At 41.1% G+C, this 23355-nt stretch overlaps 1 long non-coding RNA gene across 2 annotated transcripts; it reads right to left on the reverse strand.

Moving 5' to 3' along the window:
• Window positions 1-81: 81 nt before the first annotated feature.
• LOC110719988 lies at window positions 82-22379 on the reverse strand. Of its 2 annotated transcripts, none has more exons than XR_002511222.1 (3): window positions 22024-22379; window positions 21746-21793; window positions 82-576 (listed from the first exon to the last, which is right to left on the reverse strand). It is a non-coding gene; the product is annotated as an uncharacterized LOC110719988 (long non-coding RNA). The 2 variants fall into 2 exon arrangements; XR_002511221.1 differs by lacking the exon at window positions 82-576 and adding an exon at window positions 14775-17377.
• Between the last annotated feature and the right edge of the window lie 976 nt (window positions 22380-23355).

Genomic DNA, 23355 nt, shown 5'->3' on the forward strand with positions numbered 1-23355 from the left:
GATTTCTCTCTCTAAAACTACTCCTAAACTAGAGAGAGAAAATCCTGATCTAACCCTAATCCTAATTAGAGGAGAGAGAAAAAGTAAAACTTTTTTTTTGGGGTAGTCTAAGAAGTCCTCTATTTATATTACAAGAAGAGAAAGAAAGAAATCCGGAAATTAAGCTCAAAAAAGACCCAGAAACCTGCGCCCGCGTCAATGCTTCTCCGAGGCATCTCCAGAAAGTTGCAACAGCTGGGAAGAACAGAGGGCCGCGCCCGCGGAGGCTGCGCAGCCTAGCAGTCTCTTGAAGATTCAAACGGCCATAACTTCTGTTCTAGGAGGTCTCTTGGGGTGTGCCACCTACCGTTGGAAATATCTTCAAGTCTAGTTTCGAACGCAATTAAATTCACCTCAATCCGATGTGTAGATCAAAAGTTATGGCTGAAAAAGTGAACAAGACTCGGTTTAAGGCCTTCTACGAGCTTCAAGCTTTTTTGCCTCAAGTTTCTTAGCTTCTTTCTTAGCTTCAAGCTTCTTCTATTGAACTTTCTTGCCTTTTCTTGGGTCATAAGCATCTAAGAAAGCGTCAAGAACCTACACAAATAGACCAAGAGAGAAAAGAGTGAAAGAACACATAGAAAAGCATGAAAATCAAACTGGAAACCGAGCAAAAAGCATATTATTCACAACTAAAGCCTAAAACCATAAACTAAGACAAATATAACTAAAACAAGACTAAAAGGAATAGAAATAACAAAGAAACACCGAAATAAACCTAAAACTAAGGGAGAAAAATGCCCTAAAATGTGTCATAAATTACACTTATCATCAATGGGCTTCATTTGGTCGTCTTTGGACCTAGAATCTCAACAAAAACAGTAACAACCCGTGAAGCATAGGATACAAAAAAATTGCATAATAATAGAGTAAAAGTGAACCGAAACACAAATTTATCAAGTAAACCAGTTTCAAAAACACCCTAAAATCATATCAAATAGCAAGTTATCAGACTTCCTGGCCGAGTGTTCATATCAAGAGACACTAGACGAGGAAAAGAAAGTGTGGACTGTTTTCACGGATGGATCCTCCACCGTAAATGGTTCGGGGGCTGGGGTTGTCATAACCTCGCCCGAAGGCAAGTCCTTTGAATATGCACTGAAATTCTCGTTCAAAGCTTCAAATAATGAAGTCGAATATGAAGTAGTAATCGTTGGCTTAGAGCTGTACATAGCATTGGAAGTTGAGCATGTCTGTTTAAAGACATACTCTCACGTCGTTGCAAATCAAATTCGAGGTAAATATGAGGCTAAAGAGCCCTCAATGATAGCTTACCTTACAAAGATCAAAACAGTTATTGCAAAGCTGAGAACTCTTGAAGTCGAGCTGATCCCAAGGGGTCAAAACGCATAAGCCGACGCACTCTCCAAAGTTGCAAGTTCAACTCTAAGTGAGCTGAACCGATCTGTATATGTGGAGGTGCGCCGAGAAAGAAGAATGGACCAAGAACCTGAGGTTTGCTATATCACACATGACCCGAGCTGGATGGATCCCATCCTACCTTACAAGCTCAAGGGAGAAATTCCTGAAGACAGAAACTTGGCCTCCAAACTGAAGAGAATCAGCTCAAGGTTCATCATCTTCAGAGGAGAGCTGCTAAAAAAGTCCTTCTCAGCCCCGTTACTAAAATGCGTGGGACCAACAGATGCTGACTACATCCTTCGGCAGATCCACCTCGGCATCTGTGAAAACCACATCGGGGGAAGAGCTTTAGCCCACAAGGCATTGAGGGTTGGGTATTATTGGCCCACCATGATCTTAGATGCTAAGGAGTTGGTCAGAAAATGCAAAAAATGTCAAAAATTCGCACCAGTTATCCATCAGCCAGCCCAAGATCTTCAGCCGATCCTAAACCCGCTTCCATTTGCTCAATGGGGGATAGATATCATGGGGCCATTTCCTAATGCTCCATATCAGAAAAGATGGCTAATAGTCGACATTAACTATTTCACCAAATAGATCGAGGCCAAAGCAGCCTCGAATATCACAGAGCAAACTGTCAGAAAGTTCATCTGGCAAAATATTATCACTCGCTTTGGAATTCCGAAGGTCTTTGTCTTCGATCATGGGAGACAGTTTGATAATTTGTCCCTAAGGCGGTACACTGATCAGTTTGGCATCAAGTTAGCATATTCTGCAGTATGTCATTCGCAGAGTAATGGTCAAGCCAAAGCTGCAAACAAGCAGATTCTCAACGCTGTCAAGAAGAGAGTTGAAGATCAAAAGTATAAGATCAAACGCACTCGACCGAAGAAAACGAGCAACTCATGAAAGAATCCCTCGATGTTTTGGACGAGGTCAAAGATTCCACATGAGACAGAATGGTTGCATGTAAGCAAAGAATCAGCAAATTTTACAAACAAAGAGTCCACGCAAGACATCTCAAAAATGGGGATCCTGTCCTTCGGAATGCTGCAGCTGTGCAAATAGGCCGCATTCATGGGAAACTCTCAGCCACTTGTGAAAGGAATTGTGTCCTTCCAACAAGTGTATTCTTCCGCTAAAGAGTTTAGAATTATTACAGAGTTAATTCTTCAGTAAGATCAAGTGATCGGAATGCCTAGGTGGAGGCCGCTTTCGATCAGTAATATCGAGGTACAATTGATATTACAGCTTAATCTTAACTGAACCCTTCGGGTCGAACCCAATCGAATCACCGATCCGAGACGACGAATTAATCCGAAAGGATTTAATGAGTCGACAGAGTTTTACGAATACAAACGTCGAAAATCGAGCCTAGGGCGTCGAGACCGAGCGTCGCAAAATCACAAAGCGATAAGTATAAAAATAGCCCTAGCACCACACTGGCCTAGCCATGTGGATGCTAGTCTAGTTCAAGCTAGCATGCACCTAGCATGGCTAGGCGCAAGCCAAAGCACACTAGGTGTGCTTGGCGCACCATCGCAGCCTAGGCGTGCCATCGCTGGCCTATCGCAAGCAATAGGCGCACCAGGAGCACCTGGCAACCTATCGCAAGCACTAGGAAGCCCATCGCATCATCGCAGCACAAGCACATCACCATCGCATGGCTAGGCCAGTGCGTGTGTGCGTGTGCTTGTGCCTTATCCTATCGCATCAACACAACAAGCATGCCTGCGCACATGCTTGCCTTTGCATGGCACTGCATCGCAGCATGCGTGCCTGGGTGCTAGGCACCATCGCAGGCCCCTCGTACAAGCACAACACCATGGTAGGCCTTGTGTGCGTGTGCGTGTACGAGGAAGGCATAGCAGCAACAGCATGCGAGTGATGCGAGGCTGATGCGTGTGACTGGCAAGGCAAGGGGCCAGCATGCGTGGCTCGCTAGCAGCACGCATGCTGGCTGTGCTAGCAATGGTGCGAGTTTAGTGCGTGATGTGTGGTGCGATACGTGGTGCATGGTGCAAGGCTGATGCGTGGTGCGAGGTGCAAGGCTGGTGCGTGGTGCGAGGCTAGTGCATGGTGTGAGGCTGGTGCATGCTATGCAAGGCATGTGCGCCAACCAGTGCGTGGGCTGCTGAGGCCAGCACCAGCACAATGTGCTAGCAGCACTAGGCGCTAGCACACAACACCAACGCCAGCATTGCCCAGCAAGCACTAGCTGGCTGGGATGCTGCTGGGCAGTGCTAGCTGGCAGCGCTAGCTGGCACGCTAGCTGGCTGCCAGCCTAGCAGCCATATGGCGATTGTGAGGAAGCTTGTGGGGACCAATTAAGGGCCTTGGGGAGCAAGGCATATGGTCCCTCACCTAACCTTGGCCACCAATCTTTTGCATGAGATCATGCCACTTGTCACAATGTGATTAAGTTGATTATTTATTTAATTTGGAATTAAATAAATCATTGATTTTTCAACTCTCCCACATTGATGGGAGATTGAAAACCAAGGACCCATTTCCCTATAAATACCCTTCAAGGGTGTTGGGAAATGCACAACCTTGAGTGGAATTAAAAAGGTAACTCTTATAATTAGAGTAAACCTTTGATTCATAAAACTCATAGTTTTGTTTTGTCAGGGTCTTGACTAACCTTCAAGACTTAGGACGCTCGGGTCAGGTCGAGGGTACGATCCGTCGGAGATCTCGTGGTTTCGGGATTTTGAAGTAAGAGCTCTTCGGGAGCGAAGCACGCAACAAAGGTATAATTCTTGTTCTTAGTCTTGTTTGATTAAGTTTATTATGCTTGTTAATTGCTTTAATTAAGGGACGAGTGGTATCAGAGCCAGATTCCTTTTAATTTTTGAAATTAATTTTTAATTAAGGTGTTATAAAGAATTTATTTTTTCTGGTTCATGTTCTTCTAATTAGATTAGATGCTCGTTTTAATTAATTTTAAAACTCGATTTTATTCTTGACTTGGCTGTCGAACCCAGATTTAGGCTCAAAATAGTGATTCTTGGGTGGAATCGACATTCTGGAACATATTCAATCCTCTTTGAGAGCCATCCAGAAGCCAAATTCGAACCAGAAACCCATTTTTTCTAGGGTTTTTCGTTTTTCAACGAAAATTTTAATTCTTTTTAAGCCTTGATTAATGCAAGCATCACAAGGTTAGATTAAATGCACATTTGCATCACTAATCTATTGGTTTTAAAATATCCTTATGCATAATAATGGAGTTTTTATTAGTGCTTAAGTTGATATACCATTTTCACATAAACTTGTTTTTCAAAAATTTTGCAAATAAATTGCAATAAAATGTGAAAGCTTGTTGTGATCTTCTAATTTTAAGTTCCTATAATGTTAAAGTTCTAATCTTTAAAAGGTTTAAATGATTGGAACCCTAACCCTAAATTCCATGTTGAACAAAGTTTGGATTTTTCATGTTTGGTTGATTAAAATCCATCAAATTCAATTACTTGTGAGTAAAATTTGATTAATCTTCATATTGGAAGATGTAATCTTGGTATTTTACACAAGTATGAAAGTTGGAAAATTTTATCATTGGATGGTTAATTTATTTTTCCAACTCCCATTTGTTAAACCCATTATTAATTTGCACATTGGCAAGATTAATTATGGACATAGCTCATTTTATTTTAAGCATAAAGTAAGACCTAATTTTGTTCAAAATAAAAATTTTGGATAATTTAGGCTTGTGCACCAATAAAATTAAATATTATTTAAGTTGGACTTATTTTTATTTTATTTTTCCTCAAATTGATTCTAAAATGTAATTTAGAATTAATTATTGTCACACACTAATCGGAATTAAATTCCGAGAATTGGCACGCAAATCAAGGCAAGAACACCCAAGCGCCACCAAGGTTAGCCGGGCTTCCTAGCAGCCCACATGTGGCTTCCTATAGTGCGCACAGGGGTGTGCCATGATGATGCGTGTGGCTGTGTGGCCGGGAGCTTGCTGGGCGCAGCATCCCGTGGGGCAATGGCTGGGCAGGGGCTGCCTATGCATGCTGGCTAGCATCAGTAGGCGCCAGCCCAGCACGCAAGTTGCTCGCAAGCACAAGCATGCTAGCAAGCATGCGCAACATTGTAGCAGGCAGCTGGGCTAGCAGCGGTGCTTGCTGGGCATAGCAGGCCTCGCCCACGCACCATGGCGCCATGTCATGGGCTGCCTAGCAGCCATGGTGCGCACCCTCAAAAGGTTATGTTGGGGCATTTTTGCTTAAAATTTGGGCTATGATTTTTTGTATTATCCCGTGTTTAAAATATTTTATGTAATTACTTTAACGAGGCTAAAAACCTCGATTTTCGGTTTTGCAAAATTTTGACAATTATGGGTTATGCCGACTTAGTTAATCGGATTAATTAAGTATGGATGCGGAATTTAGTGGGAACTTAACTAATTGCGTAAGCATTTTGCGTTTAGAAATAATGGATTAAACAACTTTGACTAGTTTTAATTAGGCGCTTTAATCGGATTAACCACCTAAGTTAGTTACTAGTTTTGTGTGTTTAATTATGTATTTCGTAATTTTGCATGGGCCATTCACAAATAGTGAATGGGTGAATGGAAGATTGTTATTCAAAACAGGTCTTTGAAAATGGCAACTAGTGGGGCCCGACTAAAATAGAAAATACGGACTGCGTTCCGTTATGTATTTTTGTAAATCTAAATACGGTCTGCGAACCGTTAAGTATTTTTGTACCATTAGATTAATCTTAGTCGTTCTAGCTAGCTTTATTTTATTTTGGCCAAGATGTCTCAAGACGGCGTTTCGATGAAGACGAGCCAAAATGAAGACCCATGGAAATTGAAGATTTCAAGGGGTCATGCTAGTTGCCAAATGCATCTATTTCTATGCCTTATATATAATTTTGTTATTTGTTATTATTGCTAGATGCATGTCTAGGATTTCTATATGTTGCGACGATTAGTTAAGTTCACTTAAATCAGCCAACATAGAAACCCTAGGTCCCTTAATAATATTGAGCTAAAATTTGTCGTTCCAAGAACAACACTTACCGAACTAATGCGCGTACGTGATGTACTACGCTAAAGTGAGACATTACTACTTCCCTAGGAACGTAAGGTATACTAGGTACACAAGTTGTCTTGGTTAAGCTCAACGATATCAGTAAGGAGTCCTTAGATGTCGTGGCAAAAGAGATAAAATGTCAAGGATGCATTAGATGCGACATTTTATCAAACCGAGAGTAGCTTGGAGCTATTAGCAATTGGATTGCTTCCCTTAAGATATTTAATGATTAAGACAAGCCAAAGCATGCTTAACAATTTCTTGATCTTTAGGATCTCGAAATCATTATATTCTTGCCTAAAAGGGACAATTTTATAAATGCGTGGATAAAATGCTCAATAAGAATGAAAATATATATGAACGTTTTAAATTTCAACTTATTGATTTATGAATGGTTTTTCACTTCAAATTCTTTCAATTGTAGAACCATGTCTGCAAGTAACTCAAACAACAACCAATTCTCTTTGCGCTCAATTCTCGACAAGGAGAAGTTGAGCGGGCCAAACTTTCTTGATTGGCAAAGAAATCTCCACATTGTACTAATGCAGGAGCAAAAGGAATACGTCCTTGATGAGGAAATGCCCGACGCTCCCAATGAGGAGGTCACTCAGGCTGCCCTTAACCGATGGCAAAGTGCCAATCGGGATGTCAAATGCATCATGTTGGCCACCATGTCTCCGGACCTTCAAAAGAATTTCTTTGAAAAGGAGACGACTTTTGAGATCATTTTTGAGCTTTAGAATATGTTTCAAGAGCAGGCCCGAACTGAAAGGTTCAAAACCCACAGGCAAATCCTTGAGAGCAAGCTCAAGAAAGGAGAGCCAGTCAGCCCGCATGTCCTCAAAATGATTGGATTATTTGAGAACATGGAAAGGCTTGATGCTGGGTATTCAACCGAAATGGCAATTGACATCATTCTCCACTCGCTTCACAAAGGCTATGATCAGTTCAAAATGAACTATAATATGCACAGTATGGAGAAAACCCTCACCGTGCTTCATGGTATGTTGAAGCAAGCCGAGCAAACCCTCAAGGATAAGGGCAAGCATGACATGCTCATGGTGAGGAAGGGCAAGCCATTCAAACGTCCGGGCAAAAAGAAGAGCTTTAAAGGGAAAAAAAAACAAGTTCCCGCCTAAGTCAAAATCTGCCAAGGGCAGCAAGGACAAAAAGGCAGCCTCTTCTAAATCTGATTCCGAATGTTTCTACTGCAAGAATAAGGGACATTAGAAACGGGACTGCCTCAAATTCAAGGAAGATAAGAAGAACGGCAACGTTGCTTCTTCATCAGGTATTTTCGTTATAGACTTAAACTTCGCTAGAAAAACATCGTGGGTATTAGATACCGGATGTGGATCACACCTTTGTTCCAACGCTCAGGGACTTTGGATAAATAGGAGGCTAGAGAAGGGAGAGGTCGAGCTTCGGGTCGGCAATGGAGCAAGGATGTCTGTCGTCTCCGTTGGAAGTCTTAGTTTGTCTTTGCCCTTAGGGCTTATTCTAGAACTTGAAAACTGCTATCATGTTCCAAGAGTGACCAAAAACATTATTTCAATATCGGCGTTGGACGCCAAAGGATTCGAATTTCGAATCAAAAACAATAGTTGTTTTATTTATTTTGATAATGTTTTATATGGTAAGGCACATTTAGAAAATGGTCTTTATGTGCTTTCACTAGACAAACAGGTTTATAACATCGATAATACTGCCAAAAGGGCTAAGACCATCGAGTCGAATCAAACCTACTTGTGGCATTGTCGTCTTGGCCATATTAACATCAAGCGCATCAAGAAACTTCTTCAAGAAGGTGTTCTTGACTCATTCGACTTAGAGTCGTTTGAAAATTGCGAAGGATGTCTATTAGGAAAGATGATAAAACAGCCATTCTCCAAGTTGGGAGAAAAGGCAAATGACTTATTAGGTTTAATACACACAGATGTATGTGGACCAATGAGTACACCCGCAAGACAAGGTTACCGATATTTCATCACTTTCACCGACGATTTTAGTAGATATGGCTATATCTAGTTAATGTCGAATAAATCTGAATCCTTTGATAAATTCAAAGAATTTCATAAAGAAGTTGAAAATCAACTTGGCAAGAAAATTAAAGCACTTCGATCAAATCGAGGTGGCGAATATTTGAGCCATGAATTCGACGATCACTTAAAAGAAAATGACATTCTTTCAGAGTTGACACCTCCCGGAACTCCTCTATGGAACGAAGTGTCCGAACGGAGGAATCGAACCTTGTTAGACATGGTTCGATCAATGATGGGTCTTAGTGAACTCCCTATCTCTTTCTGGGGACATGCGCTACAAACTGCAGCACTAACACTAAACAGAGCTCCGTCAAAAGCTGTTGAAAAGACTCCATATGAATTATGGACTAAGAAACCTCCTAGGTTGTCTTTTCTCAAGATTTGGGGATGCAAAGCATATGTCAAGCGATTAATTTCGGACAAACTTCACACCAAATCGGATAAGTGTTTCTTTGTGGGATATCCAAAAGAAACCAAAGGGTATTACTTCTACAATAAATCTGAGAACAAAGTATTTGTTGCTCGTGATGGTGTCTTTTTGGAGAAGAAACACCTTTCCAAAATGACAAGTGGGAGGAAAATCGAACTCGACGAAGTTCGAGAGGAAGAGCAACAAAGTCAACCTGACAAAGCTGACAATCTAGATGTTTTGGAAGCATCTAAGAAGATTGGTCAGAATCAAACTGACAATGAAAATGCTCAACCGATTATCCTTTGTAGGTCGCAACGGCAAAGATCTCAACCAGACAGATACCTCGGTATCGTCTTAACCGATGATCAGGACATCCTATTCATGGATGGTGATGAGCCGGCGACATACAAGCAAGCTATGACGAGCCCCGACTCTGCAAAATGGCAAGAGGCCATGAGATCCGAGATGGACTCCATGTTTGAAAATCAAGTCTGGGACTTGGTGAATTTGCCCGAGGGTTATACACCCATTGGTTGCAAATGGATCTTCAAAGTGAAGACAGACAAGGATGGAAATATATCGATATACAAAGCTAGACTGGTGGCAAAAGGTTATAGACAAATGCACGGGATTAACTATGATGAAACTTTTTCACAAGTTGTAATGCTAAAATCCGTCCGGATCATCCTAGCTGATTACGGGATTTTTCCCTAACCAATCATCGTCTGACAAATGGACCAATCAGGCCCTGCCATGTGTCCGCCACATGGGCCATTAGGAGCCTGCCACGTGTCAGACGTTGATCGGTCCACCATGGACCACTTGTGTCACGCCACATGGCCTCCCCCATGCCAAGTGGGAAAGCCGGCCACCTAGGCCCAAAGACTTGTGGAAGCCCAATCAGCCCTAGGTTGACCTAAACCTAGGACTGGCACGCATCCCAAGACTATAAATACATTTACTAATCCTCATTAAAGGGGAGGACACCAATTAATTACTCTCACCTAGAGAAAACACTTAACCTTTTTTCCGCATTTATTACTCCTAAAGCAAGTACTAACTTGATCGTCGGAGGCGGAACTCCAACCACCTGGAGTCTCCGTTGTTTTGCAGGTACATGCGCACAGTCCCAGTCTCGGAATTGTAACTCTCCCGCAGTTATCAGAAAACCCCGAAACACTAGCGATTGCTGCATATTACGATTATGAAATATGGCAAATGGATGTCAAAACCGCCTTCCTAAATGGAATTTTGGAAGAAACTGTGTATATGACACAGCCAGAAGGTTTTTTCGATCCAGGCAACGCTGGAAAGGTTTGCAAGCTGAAGAAGTCCATTTATGGACTAAAGCAAGCCAGCAGAAGTTGGAATCTGCAATTTGATGAAGCCATTAGCAAGTTTGGTTTTATCAAGAATCTAGATGAATCGTGTGTATACAAGAAGGTCAGTGGGAGTGATATTGCATTCCTAGTCCTGTATGTCGATGACATACTTCTCATTGGAAACAACACAAAATTACTGGAGTCCGTAAAGGGCTGGTTGGGAAAGTGTTTTCAATGAAGACTTAGGAGAGGCACAATACATATTGGGCATCAAGATCTACAGAGATAGATCTAAAAGGATGATTGGATTAAGCCAGAGTACTTACGTTGATAAGGTATTGGCTCGATTCAACATGGAGAATGCCAAGAGAGGGCACTTATCCATGTCCCATGGCATAACTCTCAGCAAGAAACAGTGTCCACAAACACCTGTTGAGTGAGAAAGAATGAATTAGATCCCATATGCTTCGCTGATCGGATCGATCATGTATGCCATGATATGTACAAGGCCAGATGTATCGTATGCCCTGAGTGCAACGAGCCGATACCAATCGAACCAAGGAGAGGCGCATTGGACTGCGGCCAAGAATATCCTAAAGTACCTTAAAAGGAACAAGGATAAGTTCCTGGTGTATGGAGGCCACAAAGAACTGGTTGTTGAAGGTTACACCGACGCTAGCTTCCAAACTGACAGAGACGACTTTAAGTTACAGCCGGGGTACATATTTTGTCTGAATGGAGGAGCGTTTAGCTGGAAGAGTGCCAAGAAGAGCACCACTGCAGACTCTACAACTGAAGCCGAGTACTTGGCCGCTTCAAAAGCTGCCAAGGAAGCTGTTTGGATTCGCAAGTTCATCAGCGAACTTGATGTTGTACCCTCAATCAAGGGGCCGATAGACCTCTATTGTGATAAAATTGGAGCTACCGCTCAGGCCAGGGAGCCCTGAGAACACCAGAAGTTCAAACACGTGCAAAGGCGATTTCACATGATAAGGGAATGGAAATCCGAAGGTGAAATCAGAATTTGTAAGATTGGCACAGATGATAATGTGGCCGATCCCTTGACTAAACCGCTGCCTCAGGTGAAACACAACAAGCACATTGAGGCGATGGGAATCAAGCATGTTGGAAACTTGCTTTGAAATTCCCTGTACATGTGTTTTAATTAAATTGGTAGTTTTAATGTAAGACACTGTATTGAAACCATTCATTTATGGAGTAATGGATTTTTGTGCAAAATTATCATTCACTCCATTACTATTTAATTGTGGTTTAGAATTAAATAATGAGTCCATTCGATTTACGGAAATATTCAAAACAGGGTATCAAGACCATGTCTTGGATAAAGAAACACCTGTTAAGTGAACATTGAATATTTAAATCGAAAATTGTCCCTAATCGAGGTCATCTAACAGATGGACGATTGATGATCGCCATAGATTAGTGTGTAGTATGATTTACAGCACCGTTTCTTGTGCTGCTAGGACGTGACAGTCATAAATAATTTGCACGGGTACAATTTGGAACTGTACTGGATAAGACCTATGAGAGTACTTTAAGAAATTTCAAAATTGTCATAAGTACATTTCTCATTATGACTATCGAAACCTGTTTCCTCCGACCATGAGTATTGTGAAGTTTTCTTGTTTGAGTACTAGACTCTTTGATGTTTCCTAACGTCTACCGTAACTGGGGATCATAACGGGAACACTCGAGAGACTAAGTCCTCTTAGTAAGATGAACTTACAATGCAAGACTGGGATTGTCCCCCTATTAACAATAAGGAAAATGTTTTGTTGTTTACAAGGCCGCTCGAAGAGCGAGACTGTGAAAATGCATGGCCGTGCTCAGATGGATTTTAGAAATCATCTGCTTATTGACAGTCGAACTCGAAGATCGAGAAACACTTCTGAACGTAATAAGGATGACAATGAATCTTACCTTATAGTTCACGAAGAAACATTAAGAGACATAGGAAATGGGATATACACTGTATGCACACTTGTCCGGAAGGACAAGTGGGAGATTAAAAGGAATGGTGTCCTTCCAACAAGTGTATTCTTCCGATAAAGGGTTCAGAATTATTACAGAGTTAATTCTTCAGTAAGATCAAGTGATCGGAATGCCTAGGTGGAGGCCGCTTCCGATCAGTAATATCGAGGTATAATTGATATTACAGCTTAATCTTAACTGAACCCTTCGGGTCGAACCCTATCGAATCACCGATCCGAGACGACGAATTAATCCGAAAAGATTTAATGAGTCGACAGAGTTTTACGAATATAGACGTCGGAAATCGAGCCTAGGGCGTCGAGACCGAGCGTCGCAAAATCACAAAGCGACAAGTATAAAAATAGCCCTAGCACCACACTGGCCTAGCCATGTGGATGCTAGGCTAGTTCAAGCTAGCATGCACCTAGCATGGCTAGGTGCAAGCCTAAGCACACTAGGTGTGATAGCCGGACCATCGCCGCCTAGGCGCACCATCGTTGGCCTATCGCAAGCAACAAACAAACCAAGAGTACCTGGTAGCCTATCGCAAGCACTAGGCAGCCCATCGCATCATCGCAGCACAAGCACAGCATCATCGCATGGCTAGGCCAATGCGTGTGTGCGTGTGCTTGTGCCTTATCCAATCGCATCAACATAGCAAGCATGCCTGCGCACATGCGTGTCTTTGCATGGCACTGCATCGCAGCATGCGTTCCTGGGTGCTAGGCACCATCGTAGGCCCCTCGCACAAGCACAACACCATGGTAGGCCTTGTGTGCGTGTGCGAGCAACGCATAGCAGCAACAACATGCGAGTGGTGCGAGGTTGATGCGTGTGACTGGCAAGGCAAGGGGCCAGCATGCGTGGCTCGCTAGTAGCACGCATTCTGCTGTGCTAGCAATGGTGCGAGGTTAGTGCGTGATGCGTGGTGCATGTTGCAAGGCTGATGCGTGGTGCGAGGTACAAGGCTGGTGCGTGGTGCGAGGTTGGTGCATGCTATGCAAGGAATGTGCGCCAACCAGTGCGTGGGCTGCTGAGGTTAGCACCAGCACAATGTGCTAGCAACACTAGGCGCCAGCACACAGCACCAGCGCCAGCATTGCCCAGCAAGCATTGGCTGGCTGGGATGCTGCTGGGCAGTGCTAGCTGGCAGCGCTAGCTGGCACGCTAGCTGGCTGCCAGCCTAGAAGCCATATGGCGATTGTGAGGAAGCTTGTGGGGACCAGTCAAGGGCCTTGGGGAGCAAGGCATATGGTCCCCCACCTAACCTTGGCCACCACTCTTTTGCATGAGATCATGCCACTTGTCACAATGTGATTAAGTTGATTATTTATTTAATTTGGAATTAAATAAATCATTGATTTTTCAACTCTCCCACATTGATGGGAGATTGAAAACCAAGGACCCATTTCCCTATAAATACCCTTCAAGGGTGTTGGGAAAAGCACAACCTTGAGTGGAATTAAAAAGGTAACTCTCATAATTAGAGTAAACCTTTGATTCGTAAAACTCATAGTTTTGTTTTGTCCGGGTCTTGACTAACCTTCAAGACTTAGGACGCTCGGGTCGGGTCGAGGGTACGATCCGTCGGAGATCTCGTGGTTTCGGGATTTTGAAGTAAGAGCTCTTTGGGAGCGAAGTACGCAACAAAGGCATAATTCTTGTTCTTAGTCTTGTTTGATTAAGTTTATTATGCTTGTTAATTGCTTTAATTAAGGGGCGGGTCTTGGGGGATTTCCTTCCGCGTAGTGTCGGGTCACTACGAAAGCCTACAACTTGGGAGGGACCCTATGAAATTTATGATGAACTTCAGCCTGGAGCATACCAACTTCGGCAGTTGGATGGAACTAAGCTAAAGAATCACTTGAACGCAGATGTACTTAAGAAATATCATGTGTAAGCTCTTCGGGGAAGAATTATCTATGTAAGTGCATTTATTTGAATTAATGAAAGGCCTTTGAGCCACCATTTCTATAAATTTAGCAAGTTTCCATTTTTCTGTCTTTTACATTTTCTGAAAAAGAGGTTTCCCCTTCGACACCGTCCGAAGTATAGCCCAGCAGAGGCATTGTACTTCGGATTGGCGTCAAACCTGCTAAACAAGGAACAATGATTTCACCCCCGAAGTATCACCCACCAGCGACGATTTACTTTAGATAAATCAGTTCCTTGGAGTAAATTAAAGAGGTCGTGGACGAATCTGAAGCATAGCCTAAACATTGGCATTGTGCTTCAGAGGAGTTATATCCGAGGCATTGCCAGAATGATGGCCTTGTGTTTCGGATAGCCATTCCCTCGGATGAATTTTAAGAATCGAGAGAATATTGCTCTCGGAGTCTAAGACTTCTGAGCAACGAACTCATAGATTCTTCAAAAAAACAGAAGAAGAAGAGAAAGAAAAGAGCAGAAACTTCAAAATCAAAATTATTACAAAAATTTTGCCAAGGCAGAGCCTCGGCTGTATTGAAAAAGTTAAAGCAAGTACCTCAGAAACTTGAAGATTACAACTTAGATTTGGGGGGGGGGGGGGGGCAAGAAGTCCTCAGCTAAATAATAATTCCAAGCCGAAGCTCAACACTTAGAAATTTTTTGCAAAATTCAAAGAAAAAGCTAAGTAAAGAGAATAAGGCAATGGAAAATTGAAGTAAAGTAAAGCATTAATAATTCAAATGTGCTTGGATCTCCGAGACACATTCGAGTTAAAAGTTTCAGACCAAGTACAAAGAAATTCTACATCGGCAGCCGCCCACAAGTGGAAAACACAGCTGCCAAACTAAGTGCAACTACTTAAAGTAAAAAAAATTAAGAGTTTGTACAAATCAAGGCTAGCTGAAGCAAAAGAAAGGCAAAAGCAGATGCGGTAGAAATAGCAGTTAGGGACAAGTTGATCTACAAGATTCTGTATGCCCAAGTTCCTATGCTTCAGCATTGGCAGTATCAGGCCGAGCAGCTGCACTTGGACTCTTGGAGGCCTTGGCACCGACAAAGGATGAGGCAGGCTGAGCAGGAGCTTTCTTAGAGTCTCTCCCTTTCCTTGTAGCTTCCTCCTCTTCTTCAGCCTCAGCTTCTACTTGACGAGCCATGAAGGCAGCCTCAGCTGGACTGGCCTCGTTCATATGAGCGTCTTGAGGGTCCATGGACCAAGCTTCATCCGAATCCTAGTTAATCTCGGGATTAACATGGAAAGCCAATCGCCAAGCAACCTTGAAGCCATTCTCAAAGCCCTCTTCGTACTGCTCTTGGGTGTAAACCAGGACTTCCAGCAGTTTTTGAGCAGTCTCAAGTTCAACTTGGGTCTGGGCAGCCCCTTCACTCTGAGCCTTCAGTTGGCTTCGCGCATCATTCAGTTCGGCATCTTTGCCTTTCAGCTCATCCCTTAGCCGTTGAATCTCGGCCTCTAGCTTAGATTGCTTCTTTCTAGCTTTGGCTTCGGCTTGGGCAGCCTTCCTCTTGAAGTCCTCGACCATCGTGCGCCAAGTCTCAACCTCCCGTTGTACTCTTTATTCAATTCGGGCCTTGAGGTTGGGAATGTCCGCAGCCCCGTACTCTTGGATCAGCGCATGACCCTCGTCTAGCCAGGGAAGACGGTCTTCTCTAAATCTTGGCAGAAAGTACGGAAACTAGTAGTCATTGACTCCAACTTATCTCTGAGGGCAGAGGCAGCTTCTTCGGCATCTTGCCTCCTCAGCTCGGAAATCTTGGCCTGGCACTCAGCTTCCTCGACCTTCTCTACCTTTGCTTTCAGCTCGTCGTTCATCTCCACAACCAGGAAGTGGTTATGAACGGCCTGCAGAGATGAGGAACAATGATTAGCCGAAGTAAAAAAAAAAAAAAAAAAAAAAAAGAATCGAGAGAATATTGCTCTCGGAGTTTGAGACTTCTGAGCAATGAACTCATAAATTCTTCAAAAAAAAAAAAATAAAGAAAAAACTTAAAAAACTGAAGTAAAAAAGCTTAAGTACAAACAAGTTTACCTGCATCAGCAGCCTTTGATTCTCTGTAAAGGGGTCTGACACCCTAGCAAGTGGCTCGGATGCCCTAGAAGCAGCCCCAAGAGTCCAGGCCCAGGCCCTCTCCAGCTCAGACATGCTGGAGAGGTTGCCGAAGTACTCCGCGGCTGAGTTGCGCCTGGATTCAAAGATGTTTCGGGCATACTCAAGGACAGACACCAGGGGTGCGGAACCGAACCCCATTTCTGTAGACTAAAAAGTCTTGAAGGATTCAGCAGCCGAAGTAAAAGGCAGATCAATGTTCTTGACCTCTTCAGCTTTTTCTTCTATTTCGGTCTCCTTCAGACTATCGGCACCAAGACCCTTGGAGTCTTCTCTCAAAATTTGCACTTCGTCCTCAGGGTAGACAAGCAGTGCATCGGCTTCCCTCCGAACCTCATCAGTAAAAGGTTCGGCCACGTGCCGAGGGATGGAGGGATGAGTCTTCATCAAAATGTCTCCCTCGGCACGAACCTTAGGAGGGGGAGAAGTCTTCTCTTTCTTTTCCTTCGGCTTGTCCTCCTCAAGCCGAGGTTTCTTTGATGGATAGGGGCAGCCAGAAACTGCCCAGGTAGAACAGGATAGGGGCAGCCTGAAACTGCCCAGGTAGAACAACGACCCTTCTTCTCTTTGGGCCAAACATTTCTTCGTCTAACGAATCTTCTGAAGGGGGCTCTACTTCAGCTTGCTCTCCTCTATTCCCTTCTTCTTCGTCAAACTGCAGCAGAAGGAATAAGGGGCAAAGAGCAGTATGACTTCCAAGTTCCAAGTATAAAAAAAAAAGAAAAAAGAAAATTCAGACAAGTCTGGAAGTCTCACCAAAGTCTTCAGCAGACGAGCGTCTTCAGAATCTTCTTCTTCTTCAGCTCCTTCCACTCTTAGATTAGAAGCAAAAGTAGAAGGCCCAGCTCTGCTTCTGAAGACCTCAGTGGCAATAGTTGCAGCTGCTTGCTCTTTAGCGGAAGGAAGAAAGAAAGGATCGACCTTCTCAAACCAAGGCCTCTACGCTTGATCTCAACAGCGCTGACAACCTGAAGCCTCTTCTGGTGAAGGGAAAGGGCCCGATCCTTGGAATCAGTGATTTTAGGGGTGTTGGTGATCCGATTCCTCTCCTGACTATTCCCGAGCAGTTCGTAATCAATGCCCGAGTTATCTTCGTACAGCTCTGTAAAAACGAAGAACTACAGTTAGCTTGGTCGAGAGAAATAAGCATCAGAAAGCAGAAAATAATGAAAAAATTAAATAAAGTTTTCGGCCCCAGCCGAATTGTAATACCCGTATATTTTGTGATTATAAAGTATAAAATACAAATTAAAGATTTCGTATACTTTAAATTTTATCTTCTTATTTGATAAAATTATGTTAAAAAACAAATTATTTATTTTAATATCTCTTTTAATATCAGTTATATATATCTATTAACCCTAATATTTTTTTTCATTAATCTATAATATTGTGTACAGCCGTGGTTCATATTAAAACTTTTACCTTTGCAAATTGCTTCCACGGACCTCTTTGTTTCACGTGCAGCACCTTTGATGACTTTGACTTTGTGATTTCGTTTCATATGCAAGTGCATTAGCAAAAGTTTGAAAAGCATTATATGTGTGCAAAATGTTGTTAATGTGTGATGTTGGTTTCATTGATAAACCTTGGAGTATTATTTTCCAAAAGGTAATCACACAAATTTAATTTTTGATTTATATGTTTATAATCTATTATCTAGTATTCACACTATCAATCTTTTGAATTTGTTTGATCATAATTTGATTGTATTATTTATTATATGTAATCACACGAGATTTTGGAGATGTTTGTATTACATTTCGTATTATTATGTGTGATATGATTTATTGTTTGTACTGTTTGTATATATGATTACTTATTATGATATTGTATGATTTGATTTGATTTGATTTGAATATCATTTTATTTTTGTTGTATATAATTGATTGTACAATTATTTCTAGGGTTTTTAATGGTGTTGCTATAGAGAGTATTGTTTTATTGAGGTTTAGGGTTATTAAATGCAGAGTATTATTTTTGGGTAGTGAATTAATCATATTTGGGAACTAGTTTTATTGGCCTATAAGAGTTGAGATATTTTATAAACTGGAATTGTCGTGTTACATTATTTGGAAACCCGTGCCATTATTGAGATACTATTTCATTAATTTTTGAATGGTTACATGATCGATGTATGGGATCAAAAAGTTGAGAATTATTATTTTGTTCTTAGTTTGAGGCTCGGCGTTATACACCTTAGTCCTTAGCATGTTGGTAAGGAGATAATGATCATGAGTTAAGAATGAGGTACAATCTTTATTTATATTTTTATATGGTCCCCTACAGTGGGATTTGACCCATATTGGTCATGGTTTAAGGTGTTTCTGGTTATTGAGAGTATTCAAGTTTTTATACTTGTTGGTTTGTTATTCGAATTACTCATGTCCAAGGCTAGGTATTGAACAAAGAGCATGGCACACTTATGGGATAGATGAGTTAATTGAGTAAAAGACGTATTATTATTATTCGAGGTTGGATTTGACAAAGGTTATTTTAAGAGTACAATGTGTAATGTAGTTTTGAACTACATTGTTTAATTGAGCTAGTAATGTTAATTATTTTATTATTATTTGTATTCTGATATGTGATGATTACTCAGCTTTTTGCTGACGTGTGTGTTGTTTTGTTGTGCTACTTGTGTTTGCAGCCATGTCTTTTTCTTATGGTGGCCCTGCGACGATCTATTTCGGAATTTGTCCTTAATTGTGAGTAGTCAAGTTTGTCTAAACAGGTTGATCAAGTGATCGTAGCTAAAGGAGCTCAAGTGTCTCGATTAGTATTTTATAATGAGTTTGTAATGGTTTATTAATAGCTCACTTAGATTATTGAGTTGTAATTATTGGGATTTTGTAAGCCTTAGCACTTGACAAGTTGTTGAGTGTGGCAGTAATACCTCCGATTTAGGTGTATGTTTCCGCAGTTTTATTCAAAGGTTGTTTATTTTTCCTTTATTTATTATTTATTATTAACTAGTAAATCGGGGGTGTTACATGAATCCCAAACCGCCTTGGTACTTTCGGCTAAGGCCGACAACAGCGAGTATCTTCTCTTGGAAGAGATAGTGGCAGCAAGGTAGCCAGATGGTAGGCACATTAGCCATTTGGCCAGTAGCTCCATGCATGTGGCTCCTGCCGAAGAGCTCCATCTGCTTCAGATCGACATCAGAGAACTCATCAGGCCCGATGCTGAACATCTTAGATCGGGCGTCCTCAAATATTGGGGGTCGCTGAAGAAATTTGGATGATCCTCGTCTGACGGCGCCCGAACCCAGATCCATTGGCCTCTCCAGTCCTTATCCGAAGTATCATTCGGATAAGTAGAAAGGAACCCCCTTTCATCTCACGCCATGCCATTTATTGGATTGTGTGTTCAGCATCAACTTGTGCATGCAGCGGAAGCAGTGCACACTCGGCTCAAGCCCGTAAAACATGCAGACCTAGTGATAGGTCATTATTCTTCAGATACTTACGTGGGTCAGCTGAGACAAGGAGATGTTATACCCGTTCAGAACCTTGATTATAAGGGAATAGGCAGGAAACCGAAGCCCGTATTGCAGCTGCCGAGTGTAAACCCTAATATATCCAAGTGGGGGGCGATGAATTCTATCCACGACAGTAAGCATTCGGCACTAGTACCCATCCTCTTCCATTATGCCGTAGAATATCTCAAGTTGTTCGGCAAAGTGATAGGTGGCGTTATTTTTGACCCACCATGAATAAGATGCAGTTGCCATGATGCCCTCATTCTCGTGCACGTCAGCCCACTCCCTTTCCTTGGGAGTCAATGGCCTAGGTGCCAAGGCCACGCCTCGGCCAGAGGTGCTAGCACCCTCTGAGACCCTAGGGGGGCATGGTGCAGATCGGCACAGCCCTGATTGCAACCCCCCTCGGGATAGCAGCAGCTCCAGCCCTGGCATTAGGGTTCTGGCCGGTGAGAAGTGGCATCATTGCTAAAGGGCAATTCCGCCTTGGAATCAGTTGCGGCACCTCCTCCTCCTCCTCCTCTTCCTCAACAATTGGTTCAGCCTCCATAGCCTCTTTCACTGGTCACCGGCCATTTTTGAACGGTGGAAGTGCGAGAAAACAGAAAAAGAGGGGTATTTGAAAAAGCAAAGAAAACCGAAGAAACTTCGAAGAAAATTACCTTTGTCGAGTGCGGAATTTGCCGATCTTTGAGTTCGGGGCAACAAATTATATCTTTAAGCTTCGGATTGTTGAGTATAAACGGAAAAAGTAAATCGGGTTAATGGCAGAGATTAGCGAGATGCAAGTATGAATGCGCAAAAGGAAATGAAGAGAAATGTGGGACGAGTGGCTGAAATACCTTCCAGAAGCAAGAATTTTGGGAGTCCGCGCCACTAAAATCCCCACTCATTCCACTTCAATGATTCAATTGTTCACATTCCCCTATCATTAATTGTCCACTAATCCATCCAACTTCCCCATTACTTCCAAAAAATAACCGTTGTTACCTCAATAACCTTCAAATTTAAATTCTAATTAAACATTTACTTCCCTCTTTTGCAAGTCAAAACCTGACCCGTCATGCTTCCAAATCGGGTCTGGGGGGAAAGTTGTTTGGGTCCAAATAATTTCAATTGGGCCGGTCCAAATGTTTTAATTACAAAGCCCAAAAGCAAGGTTCAACTCTCCCCAAAGCATGTCAAGTCAGTCAATGGTCCAGTCAACGTGGCAAGCCCACTTGGTCTAAAGGCCCATTCACCCATTAAGCAAAGGTATAAAAGCCATCAATTGTCTCTCTTTACATTCATTCACAAAAAAGCCTCAAGCACTTAATTCTCTTGCATAACTTTCTCTCTTTAACACTGTACTAATTTCGGCATCAAAGGGGCCTTCCTTGGCACAACCCCCGAGGCCAAATTTACATGTGTTTGCTGTGCAGGTTACCCTCGGCCCAGTCATAACTTGGACCGAGATCAGTCTTCAACCCCAGAAAAGGGCCTAGCTGAAGGTCCTATTGTCTTCAACCGAAATAAAAAAATATACGTAAATAAACACTCTTGAAACTATCAATATGTGATTGACCATATATCCATATGAGAAAAGACATATATTGAAATTCAAAATTAAAATGAACATGAAATATTTGAAGAAGATGACAAAAACATGAACATTTATCAAAATTTTAATAATTGTATGCTAATATGTGAAATTGTGAATGACCATATACTATTAGGTGATTGAACATCTACCAAAATAAAAATAAACATTTATCAAAATATTTTTCCACTCCAAATTATGATAAAGAATGAACATTGTTACGTGAATGACTATGTATTCATATATATGATTGAACATTTATATTATTTATCTATTAATATGTTAATGATAGTATACTAATATATAAATGAACATTTATACAAATGGAAATGAACATTCATAATATAAAAAAATAAATAAAAAAAAGAGAGAGAGATCACTACGAACTAAATTTTATTAATACTTACATTTCTCCATAATCTTTGTGTTTCTTTTCTGAAACTGTTTCCTTCGTTCTGCCAAAAAAAAATAATAATAATAAATAAATAAATAAATAAAAAATTTATTGGTTTAAGTTACTAGTTTTTGAACAAAAATTACTAAAACTATAGTATTATACTTAAATTGATACATTTTCCATGGTTGATTTTTCAATTATGTTCTTGAAATACAATCGCAACAAAAAAATTAGTAAAACCTAAGGTTTATACTCTTTTTCGTTCCAAACTTGAACAAAATAACTTACTCTTTTCGAATTTCGCCTTTGTTTTGATGAATTTTGAAGTGATTGAACAAATTCTTGTGATAATTTGTGATAATTTTGCAATAATTTCTCCATTAAAGCTTTTGAGGATAGAGAAAATGGCTAAAAAATAGGTGAGGAGAGAGAAAATGCAAATGGAGGTTTTGAAGTGTGTGTGTGTGTGTGTTTTTAGGGGGTAAAATTAGTTAGTATCTGTGCAGTGGGTATGGAGGTAGGGGGATTAAACGTAGCGTTTTGATGGGGGGTAGTGTAGGTAGAGCTCCCTACTCTAGGGTGTAGGGATAGATAACTGGGTTTTATGCGTGTGTAGCTAAGAATTTACGGATTTTATGACAGGATATGTGAATTTGTCACAAAGCCCACAACCAAAGCCCGCAAATCAATAAATCAATAGCCACATGTAATAGACACAACTTGTCAAATAATATCTTTTTCTTTCTCAATTATTTTTGTCCCTTTTTCGCGTTAAACCAGTGATCTAGAGTATTAATATTGGACCATAAAATCAGAATTTCAACATCAATTTTTAGGCTCATATAGTGTAATTAAGTATATAATCTCACACTTTAATCTCCGTATTATTTTTTCACTCTCTTCAATATGAATTTAAGCTAAGATTAGTTTGCAACTTTAATTTCATTTATGTGTGAATTCATGTGTTTGGTTATTGTAATTGTACTATGAATTCTTATTAATTGGTTGCCTATAATTAAAAGGGATTCCACTTTTTGTACTCTATTGTTATCAGCTAAAATAATAAAAAGTATAAAAAATCCAAATGGTTCATCAAATGACCCTTTGGTTATTCGTGCAAAAAAAAAAAGACAGCAGATCCTATTACTTTTCACATACTTTCTCCTCCCATTTTTTAATTGTCGTGAATAAAGAGAAACAAGAATTAAATTATGGGACGATAGGAGCAGAGTAAAAAACAAGAGACAGAGTAATTAATGAATACTTTTTCATGTCTAAAAGTTTGACCTACTTTTCATTTTGGGTAATTCATTAAATTTGAATCACATTTACATCATCCTTTTTTTTTCAAACTGTTTATACTATCATACCCATATTATCCCACAGTCACTATATACACTTTTTTAATCAGTGCTTAAATTCTTAATTTATTCACCAATTTTTACATCCACCCACTTTTTGTTATTTTTATCACTCTTATGTTATTCACACTTTTCTTATACTCACTCACCTTGATCTAACTTTCTTAGAACCAATCTCTACCTTTTATAAAATTTGAGAGAGCTCTTATAAATAGTGGACGGACGTTTATACCATAAAACACGTGTTTATATATTTGCC

This window comes from Chenopodium quinoa, unplaced genomic scaffold (assembly GCF_001683475.1).
Source record: "Chenopodium quinoa cultivar QQ74 unplaced genomic scaffold, ASM168347v1, whole genome shotgun sequence".
In the NCBI taxonomy this organism is placed as follows: Eukaryota; Viridiplantae; Streptophyta; class Magnoliopsida; order Caryophyllales; family Amaranthaceae; genus Chenopodium; species Chenopodium quinoa.